Source organism: Mus pahari, chromosome 4 (genome assembly GCF_900095145.1).
Source record: "Mus pahari chromosome 4, PAHARI_EIJ_v1.1, whole genome shotgun sequence".
In the NCBI taxonomy this organism is placed as follows: domain Eukaryota; kingdom Metazoa; phylum Chordata; class Mammalia; order Rodentia; family Muridae; genus Mus; species Mus pahari.
The window spans coordinates 94,319,478-94,328,634 of NC_034593.1; the positions used below are offsets into that span (position 1 = coordinate 94,319,478).

Below are 9,157 nucleotides of genomic sequence, written 5' to 3' on the forward strand. Positions count from 1 at the left end.
TCTTAGGGTTTATACTGCTGTGATGAAACACTATCGCCAAAAGCAACATGTCATAGTCCATCACTGAAGGCTGAAGTCAGGGCAGGAACCTAGAGGCAAGAACTGAAGCAGAAGCCATGGGAGGAGTGCCGCTTACTGGTTTGCTCCTTCGTGGCTTGTTCAGCCTGCTTTCTTATAGACTTGGGACTACCAGCCTAAGGATGGCACCATTCACATGGAGCAAAGCCCTCTCGCATCAATCATCAATCAAGAACTTCCCATAGGTGAATCTGCAGAGTCATTTTCCCAAGTAAGATCCCTTCTTCCTGGAAGAACCTAGCTTGTGTCAAGTTGACATAAAAGTAGCCAGCACTGTCCTAAAACAGAATTTGCTAGCCCCTGCCCCTGGAGTGCTGGGATTAAAGAAGCATACCACCACACCTGGCTTTTCTTTCTTTTCTTAAATTTGGGGGTTGGGGGTAAGGGGTGGGGAGTGGTGGCCCATGAGCACATGTGCTCACGCTTGTGGGTATGTGCACATGAATGCAGGTCCCTTCAGAAGGCAGCAGAGGGTGTTTGAGCTACAGGCAGTTGTCAGCTAGCTGCCTGTCAGGGGTGCTGGGAACCAAACTCAGGAACTAAACTCACTGTGTAGTCTTGGCTGGCCCAGAACTCACTCTGTAGACCAGGCTGGCCTTGAACTCAAAGAAATCCGTGTGCCTCTGCTTCCCAAGTGCTGGGATTAAAGGCATGCACCACCACTGCCCATTCTGTTGTCCTCTTCTCTCTCCCATTCCTTCCTGCCTCCTTTCAAGTTGTTGGAGTGTGCTGCGGGAGGGAGGGGGAGAGTCTCGGTTTAGGTAGAGTTGTTCACACGAGCATAGGTGGGGGGTTATTTACCAGAACCTGGGCAATTTACCAGTGATTACAGCACTGAATAAAATGACTTCCTTCTCTAGCAACCATTAACTGCCAATAGTCCCTCAGGGAGGGATAGGGCCTGTGAGCTCTGGGGCAGGTTTTTTCCCTATACTTCTGGGCTCCCACACAGGGAAGGCACGGTGAGGACCAAAGCCTTGCTGTGGTTGTTCTGTTTTGCTCTTCTTTTGTTTTGTTGAGGCCGTGGCCTCACTCTACAGTCCGGGGCGGTGGGGGGCCTCCAGCCCAGTCCTTCTGCTTCAGGGTACTGAGCTTATAACCCCCTGGCACCACTTCCCAGGCAACACCCTGCCTTCTGAGACTCATTCTTCCAAGATTCCTAGGTAGATTCTGAGCTCCAGGCCACAGAACACTGGATCTATTTGGTGATCCACAACCTCTTCTTGGAGAGAGCTCTTGATTTTGCTGGGAGAAGCATGCAGATTGTCTATCCTGTTCACTGAAGACCAAGCAGGGCTCTAGACTGCCAGGTTCACTTATTCAACATAGGTAGATTTATTACCATTTCCTGCCTCAGTCCAACATTCATACACTGAAACGCATGGCGTTCCTAGCAGTAATTGAGGGTTAACTAAATGGGAAGGCTTGGCCCCTCGGTGATCCTTCTGGGCCTGGGCGTTTTTGAACACTCCCTACGCTGTACTCCCTTTCGTCTTAATGGGCCCTACCCATTGAGGTGGATTCCAGATCTCTCCTATATCTTTGCCTTGGCTCAGGCCTCTGACCCCTCCACGGCATCGTCTCAAAGCAGGGAGATGGCCAAAATAGGCAGTCAGAGAAGAGCACAGGCGTTCATTCCTATTGCGTCTGCTCAACCTCTCAGCCGCTCTGTCAGGGAGCCTCTCAGAATCACAGGCTGGGCCAGAGAGCCTTGCCCTCTTCATTGACAGTGTGAGAACAGAGTGACCTACAGAGCAAGGTCCTTCAGAGGCTGTGTGCTGACTGCTGAAAAGCCAGAGAGATACTGCTGCGGATGTGGTGTTGTGCACAGGCTCCTTTCCCTGGGACAGGCTGAACTACCCCCCGCCCCACATCTTCTCCCTTCCTCTGCTTGCATTGGTCATCAGGAGGGTTGTTAATGATTCACGACGAGAAACTTCTACTGTCAGGTTTTTCTTTTTGGGGGGGAAGTGGAGTAGAGCAGGGTACACCTGCAGAGGTGGAGGTCAGAGGACAATCTGCCGGAGTCTGTTCTTTCCTTCTCCTTCTCCCGTATCAGTTCCTGGGAACTGGGCTTTGCAGCCAGCCCCTTTATCTACCTCGAAGGTCCTTGTCATCGTTTTTTTTTACCTTTTTTTTTTCCTGTTGTTTTTCTAAACAGCGGAGCCTGAGTGTCCTGGAGTTATTTTGTAGACCATATTGGCCTCAGACACAGAGAGATCTACCTGCTGCTGCTTCCTGAGCTGCGACTAAAGGCATTTGCCACCATGCCCAATATGTTTTTTAACTCTTAATGAACTGACATACAGGAATGATACCCTTTAATAAAGGCAGGCAATCCTAACAGACTTATTCATCAACTGACTGACTAGAAACCTCTTGCTGAGCACTGGCAATACTGTGTTCTGTACTGCACAATTTGATATGAATGAGGAATGAAAAGATATAAAAAGTGAATTCTTGATCCTAACTCTCAGAGTTTGTATTTGTTTTTTCCAGTGCTGAGGATCCTACCCAGGACCTCACAATTGCAAGGCAAGTTTTCCACTGCTGTGCTACACCCCATCCTTCAGAAGGCTATCATCCAACAAGGACATAAGTACCCACACAAATCAGTGCACTCCGGAGGGAGGACAGAAGAGCCCATCAATAAGCATCGCTCTACCTGTCAGAGGTGGAGAAATGCACTTCCCTTACCAGCCCACCAGGAAGATGCCTAGAGCCTTCTGGGGTAGCCTGATTCTCTTTGTGCCCAAGAAGCCAGCACCAAGATTAATACAAGCAAGTAGAGCACTATAAAGTAAATTCTTCAAAAGTCCCTGTGTGTACCTAACAGGAGCTCAGTGTGCAAGCTCTTTCTTCTCACTTAGTAAACTGGGTTGGCTGCCAATCATTTCCTTTTAATAGCCGGAGAAACCGAAGTTACATTGCTCTTCCCTGTTCCTCAGGGCAACTAATACAAGAACAAACAGGGTTCAGTACCAGGAATAAAGTTGACTCATACTCGCAGGCTCTCTCTCCTTTTAGAACACATTGACTGAAGACTTGGAATGGGGATGACATTCATTCTCACAGGGAAATGAATGAAGTAGCCAAAAGCAAGAGGTTAGCAGAGAACAGGAGGCACAGAGCAGGTCGTGGCTCCTGCACTGTTCTCTCTTTGATTTGGATTTGGTTTTTGCATTTCTAAAAAAAAAAAAAAAAAAAAAAGAACGCTTCACAAATTTTTGTGTCATCCTCGTGCAGTGGCTGTGCCCATCTCTGTGTCACTCTAATTTTGTACTATACGTGCTGCCAGGGTGAGTACTGGTTTTTACATTTCTGAGACGGGGTTTCGCTAGGCGACAAAGGTTGGCCTGAACTCTTGATCCTCTTGTCTCTTCCATCCGAATATTGGAACTACAGCCACGCACCAGCATTCTCAGCTGCACTTACTGCACTGTTTTAGGCAAAGCTGGGCCTCTTCCTCTTAGAAGAAAGGGTGGTCCTGAGAGTCTTAGAGGAAAAGGTGGTCCTTCCAAGGCCATATTTTAGGTGCAAAGACAAGACTGTGCAGAATTAATACCCCTAACATTCTAGGAGCAGGAAGCATGTGCCGGGAATGCAGGTAGCCTTTTCTTCTGTTGGGTCTTGGCTATCCCTTCGATCACTCCTGGCTGTCACTTCACAGTCTACACTTACTATTTTGATACACATAGGCTTGCTTTTTACACCCATTCTATACCACTTGAGGGTAACAACAGTAAGGTCCTATCCTTACTGGCAACTAGCTCGGTGAGCACTCTTGTTAGGGCATTAGGAAATGTTGTTTGATTTGATGTTATAGGAGAACTGGACTTCAAGGGTAAACAGCTGCAAGGTCTGGCGATCCATAGGTCTGGCCAAGAATTTCCACCAGGCAAACAACATTTGGCAACGACAGGGGCATTCCATTGAAGTAGAGGAAAGATGAGTTATGCAACAGTTCTGCAAATAAAATGGATTTTTCTGGCGTGGCTCAGTTCTTTGAAAAGCAATGTAAGATGTCACCTTTATAGATATCACGTACTATGCATCTCTTCCAGGTTTAAGTAGAAAGAGGCACAGTTGATTTTCTGATACATGACATTATGCTACAAATTGTGCACATAGACTTGTTTTGTTTTGTTTTTGCCTATGCTTTAAATCTCACTGATGGGCTGGAGAGATGGGCTCAGTTAGAGTGTTACTGAAAAAGCATGAGGGCTTGAGTTCAGATCCAGAGCCTTGTAAAATCTGGGCATGGTCACACTGACCTGTAATCTATTACTGAGTGGAGACAGACAGACCCCCCAGAGCTCAGTGGCCAGGTAGTGTAGACAGCTAGTGAGCACCACCATATTCAGGGGGGGCTTTCCATCAAAAGACGAGGTGGAGAATGAGAGTAAAAGACCCTCAGCATCACCAGGCAGTCGTGGTACACGTCTTTAATCCCACAACTCTGGAGGCAGAGAATGATGCCTATCCTTGGTTGTCAACTTGACTACAACTGGAATGAACTACAGTCCGGAAATGGAGGACACACCTGTGATCTAGAGCTTGAGGCTGGCGGTTGGTACCAGGGACTGAGGTATTGCTGTGATAGACCTGACCATGCTTTTGTTAAGAAGAATGTGGACTTTGGAACTTTGGATCTGGAAAGCCATGGAATGTTTTAAGTGGGGATTAATGGGCTATTCTAGTAGGGATATGGAAGACTGTTGCTGAGAGTGATTTGAATTATGCAGACCTGGCCCAAGAGGTTTCAGTGGAGGAGAATTTCAGTATGTATGTGGCACAGAGACTGTTTTTGTGGTATTTTGGTGAAGAATGTGGCTGCTCTTTGCCATTGTCTGAAGAGTCTGCCTGAGGCTAGAGTGAAATTTTTAATTGCTTTGACAAAGGGAGTCCCAAAACAGCCTTGTATAAATTCTGTTGTGTGGTTATTATAGTTCATTCTTATGAAGAGCGTTTTAATGAAAAGGAGCAAGCCGAAAAAGGAAAAATATAAAACATATGATTCAAGTATTAAAGGGACACCGGGAAGTAGAAAGGAGCTGAATCCTGTGTTCAAGGAGTTGAACAGATGATGGCAGTGGTGACCTCAGAGCAGATCCCACAGTACTAAACTTATTGCTTACAAGGGCAAGGAGATCTCTGAGTTCAAGGCCAGCCTGGGACGGGGCAAGTTCTAGGTCAAGAAAAGCTTAAGTCCAGGCATGGTGGTACATGCCTTTAATGCCAGCACTCAGGAAACAGAACCATGCAGATCTCTGAGTTCAAGGTCAATCTACAGAGCAAGTTTCAGGACAGCCAAGCTTAGTCAGTGAGGGAGTTGGAAAATAGAAAGCTGGTAATAGAATAAGGGGTTGGGGGGAATGTTGCAGCCCCAGTAAGCATCAGAAGGGAGCTAAGGAATTAGCAGTAATTAAGAAGAGACCAGAATCACTGAGGTGAAATCTTCTGCGAAGTGTTTTCTGAGATCACAAAGAAGCTGTGTTCCAGAGATAGCCAGGGTTGTACCTTGTGCTGCAGCTGGACTTGGTAATATGTAATAACCACCCAGAGGGTACTGGTTTTGAAGGCCTGAAGGGGTCAAGAAGAGCAGCTGAAGCTTGACACTGTGAGAGGCCAGGGAAGGCCACTGGTAAAAGAGCAGCCTCAGTTGCAGTTGATGGCCCAGGACTGAAGGGGTCATACAAAGAAGATGAGGTCTGATGCCATGAAGAGAGCCTATTGAGAGGCTATTAGTGAAGCCTAGTTACAGCAGAAGATCCCGGTACATTAGAGATCCCAGTACCATGTGATGATCACCAAGAACAGCATCGGCAGTGGAGTGGAATCAACCCAAGCTTAGAGTGCTACAGAGCAGAGCTGGAGAAGCTGGAGAAGCTAGAGAAGCTGGAGAAATCTCTTTGTTGGTGCTCAGACNATCATGTGTGGAACCAAGACACTGGAACAAAAAGCTGCTAAGTTCAAGTTGACNTGGAGACCCCAAGATGGTGGGGGATGCCAGAACCATGGGATGTCTGCTGAGGAAAGCTGCTAACAGGGAGAGGAAACAGCCCAGGNAAAGGAAGTTTGTTGAAGTCAACAAAAATGAAAAAGGAGTTGGAGATCTGAAAACCACTTTGACATCAGCCATGGAGATGCAGAGTTTGGAATTTGCCCAGCTGGTTTCCGGTCTTGCTTTGAGAATTATAGTTAAGTGATTGAATGAATCTCAGAAGAGATTTTGAACTTTGAAATGTTAACATTGTGGAGACTATTATAGACTATTGGGACTTTTGAAGTTGGAATAAATGTTTTAGCATTATGCTATGGCTAGGTATGGCCCCCATAGACTCTTGTGTTTGAACAAGCCTATGGGGGCCAGGGAGTGGAATGTGGTGCTTTAACTAAGTTTGGTCCCGTGAGCAGNACTATTAGGAGGTGTGGCCTTGTAGGAGGAAGTGTGTCACTGTGGGTTGGACTTGGATACTCTCCTCTTAGCTTCCTGGAAACAATCTGCTCCTGGCTTCCTTTGGATGAAGATGTAGAACTCTCAGCTCCTCCTGTGCCATGCCTNCCTGGATGCTGCCATGTTTCCTGCTTTGATGATAATGGACTGAATCCCTGAACCTGTAAGCTAATATCAATTAAATGTTGTCTTTTAAAGGAGTTGGTCATGGTGTTTGTTCACAGCAATGAAATCCTAAGACACAGAGGTAGTCAGATCTCTGAGTTCAAGGCCAGCCTAGTCTACAGAGCAAGTTCCAGGACAGCCAGGTCTACACAGAGAAACCCTGTCTCAACAAACAAACAAACAAATGAAAAGGAAACAAAAAAACCCAAAGATACTTAGTGTCAACTTCTGACCTCATGTACATACACCCCACTTCTGTGCACTTACATGCACACTTGTGCACATACACATACATGTATGAGCACGTGCACACAAACATACAAATCTCAATGGGGAGTCAATATGCTTATAGTTACAAATGAAATATTACAGTATTGTTGTTGTTGAAGATGTCTGGATATCCTAAAAGGCTCCTATGGTAAAGGTTTGGGACCCAGATAGTGACTCTAAGCATCAGCAGGTGATTGGGTCATGAGAGCTCTGACTCAGTCCATGGATTAGTAATATACTATGTGTTCATGATTCAGTGGCATTATCCACGGTAGAAATGGGGCCTGGTTAGAGGGACAGTTACTGGGGTCATACCTTAGAAAGGAATACCTTTCCCCAAGCCAATAAATAACTAAACACACACACACACACACACACACACACACACACACCACACACTTGGGCTTTGTTTTCTTTTGTCTCTCTTCCCACTTCCTGGCAGTCATGAGGCACCTGCGCTGTGCCTCCTACCACCCCTTCCAGTATGATACATCTTGCCCTGGGCCTGTAAACTAGCTCACAGGAGACCATAGACTGAAACCACTGAAACTGTGAACCTGGTTAAATCACCCCTTTAACTATTTTCCTCAGGTGTTTGTCACAGAGATTAAATGTCTGACAAGAAAATGTCCTAAAGAAGGCAGAATTAAGAGGAGTCTCCGGAGTCCTCCAATTCCATGGAGCTTTGCTCCTCGACCCACGGGCATGTGAAACACTAAAAAGTCTATTATTCACCCCTCCTCCACTCTACCTCCTGTCAAATCAAGATGGCTTTTCATTTGCGTTATACAACGTGCCTATGTCTCTCCAGCCTCTTCGTTTGAATCTATAACCCTAATTTGAACATTAAGTGCCTTTCCACTTTAAGGACTCCAGTTCTTTCTTCTAGAAGAATGTGGTGTGACACCATTTCTGGAGTAGCCATGAACAAATGTTCACTGACCCCAGATAGGGAAGGGAGGACAGAACAAAGTAAGAATAACTTTTAGGGACTTTCTGAAGCCATTGGGTTACTTCCTGAACTTAAAGACTTTCCTGCCCGATGGAGTCTTTGACCTCCCTTTTAACATCCTGTATCTTAATGAGCTTCCCTCCATATGGAAGCCTTTATTTTGAGACATGATTTCTCTATGAAGCCCTATGATATGAAACTAGCTCTGTGTAGTATCTGTATGATAGTACTAGGCCTGGCTGGCCTGGTACTCAGAGATCCACCTGCCTCTGCCTCCCAAATGTTAGCATAAAAGGTGTGCACCACCACTGCCCAGCCTGATTTACAACTGTCTCCTTGTCAGTCTCTGGTCTCTATGGCCACTGTACGTGTGTGACTTTGTTGTTTTAAGACAGGGTCTCTATGGCTGTCCTGGAACTCACTATGTAGACCAGGCTGGCCTCAAAGTCACAGAGATCTTCCTGCCGCTGCTTCCCAAGTGATAGAACTAAAGACATGTACCATTTTTCCTGGCTCTATGGACAACATTTTATGGTCACCAACATGAGCCTTTTGGATAAAACTGTCCTGAGCTCTTTAGGTCCTGAGTCATGGATTCATTGTAGCTGTTTTTAAAGCATAAGTAGAGCCTTTCTCCACTGAAGTCACAGCTTAGTTGGTAGACTGCCTACCTGCCTAGCATACACAAAGCCCTGGGTGCAATTCCTAGGACTCCATAAAACAAAACTTGTAGTAGTGGTGCATGCGTGATATCCTAGCAGATAGAATGACCAGAATTCAAGATCATCCTTGGTTACAGACCAAGTCTGAGGGCAGCTTAAGACCCTGTCTCTAAACAACCCCCAAATCTCTGAATTGTTCTTGAGAGATAGCTCAGACACAAGGGATTCTCTTTCAGGCCAGGCAATGGTGGTACACACTGTTTATCCCAGCACTCCAGAAGCACAGGCAGGCAGCTCTCTGGGTTTGAGACCAGCCTGGTCTACTGAGTAAGTTCTGGGACAGCCAGGGCTACACAGAGAAAACCTGCCTTGAAAAAACTGAAAGCAAAAGAAATGGGGGTGAGAGGGGTATTCTCTCTCTCTCTCTCTCTCTCTCTCTCTCTCTCTCTCTCTCTCTCTCATTCTTTCATTTGTTTTTACAGTTATTAATCTGCTATTATTAATTATTAATTTTCTTTTCAGTTTTATACTCTATAACAGTACCTTACCAGCAGTAACCTCTTGGATTCAATT

The 9,157-nt window shown here is 46.0% G+C and overlaps 1 non-coding gene across 1 annotated transcript; it reads right to left on the minus strand.

Annotated features, from left to right (window-relative positions):
* Positions 1–3,279: 3,279 nt before the first annotated feature.
* LOC115063867 lies at positions 3,280–3,385 on the minus strand. The gene has a single exon (XR_003843739.1). It is a non-coding gene; the product is annotated as a U6 spliceosomal RNA (small nuclear RNA).
* Between the last annotated feature and the right edge of the window lie 5,772 nt (positions 3,386–9,157).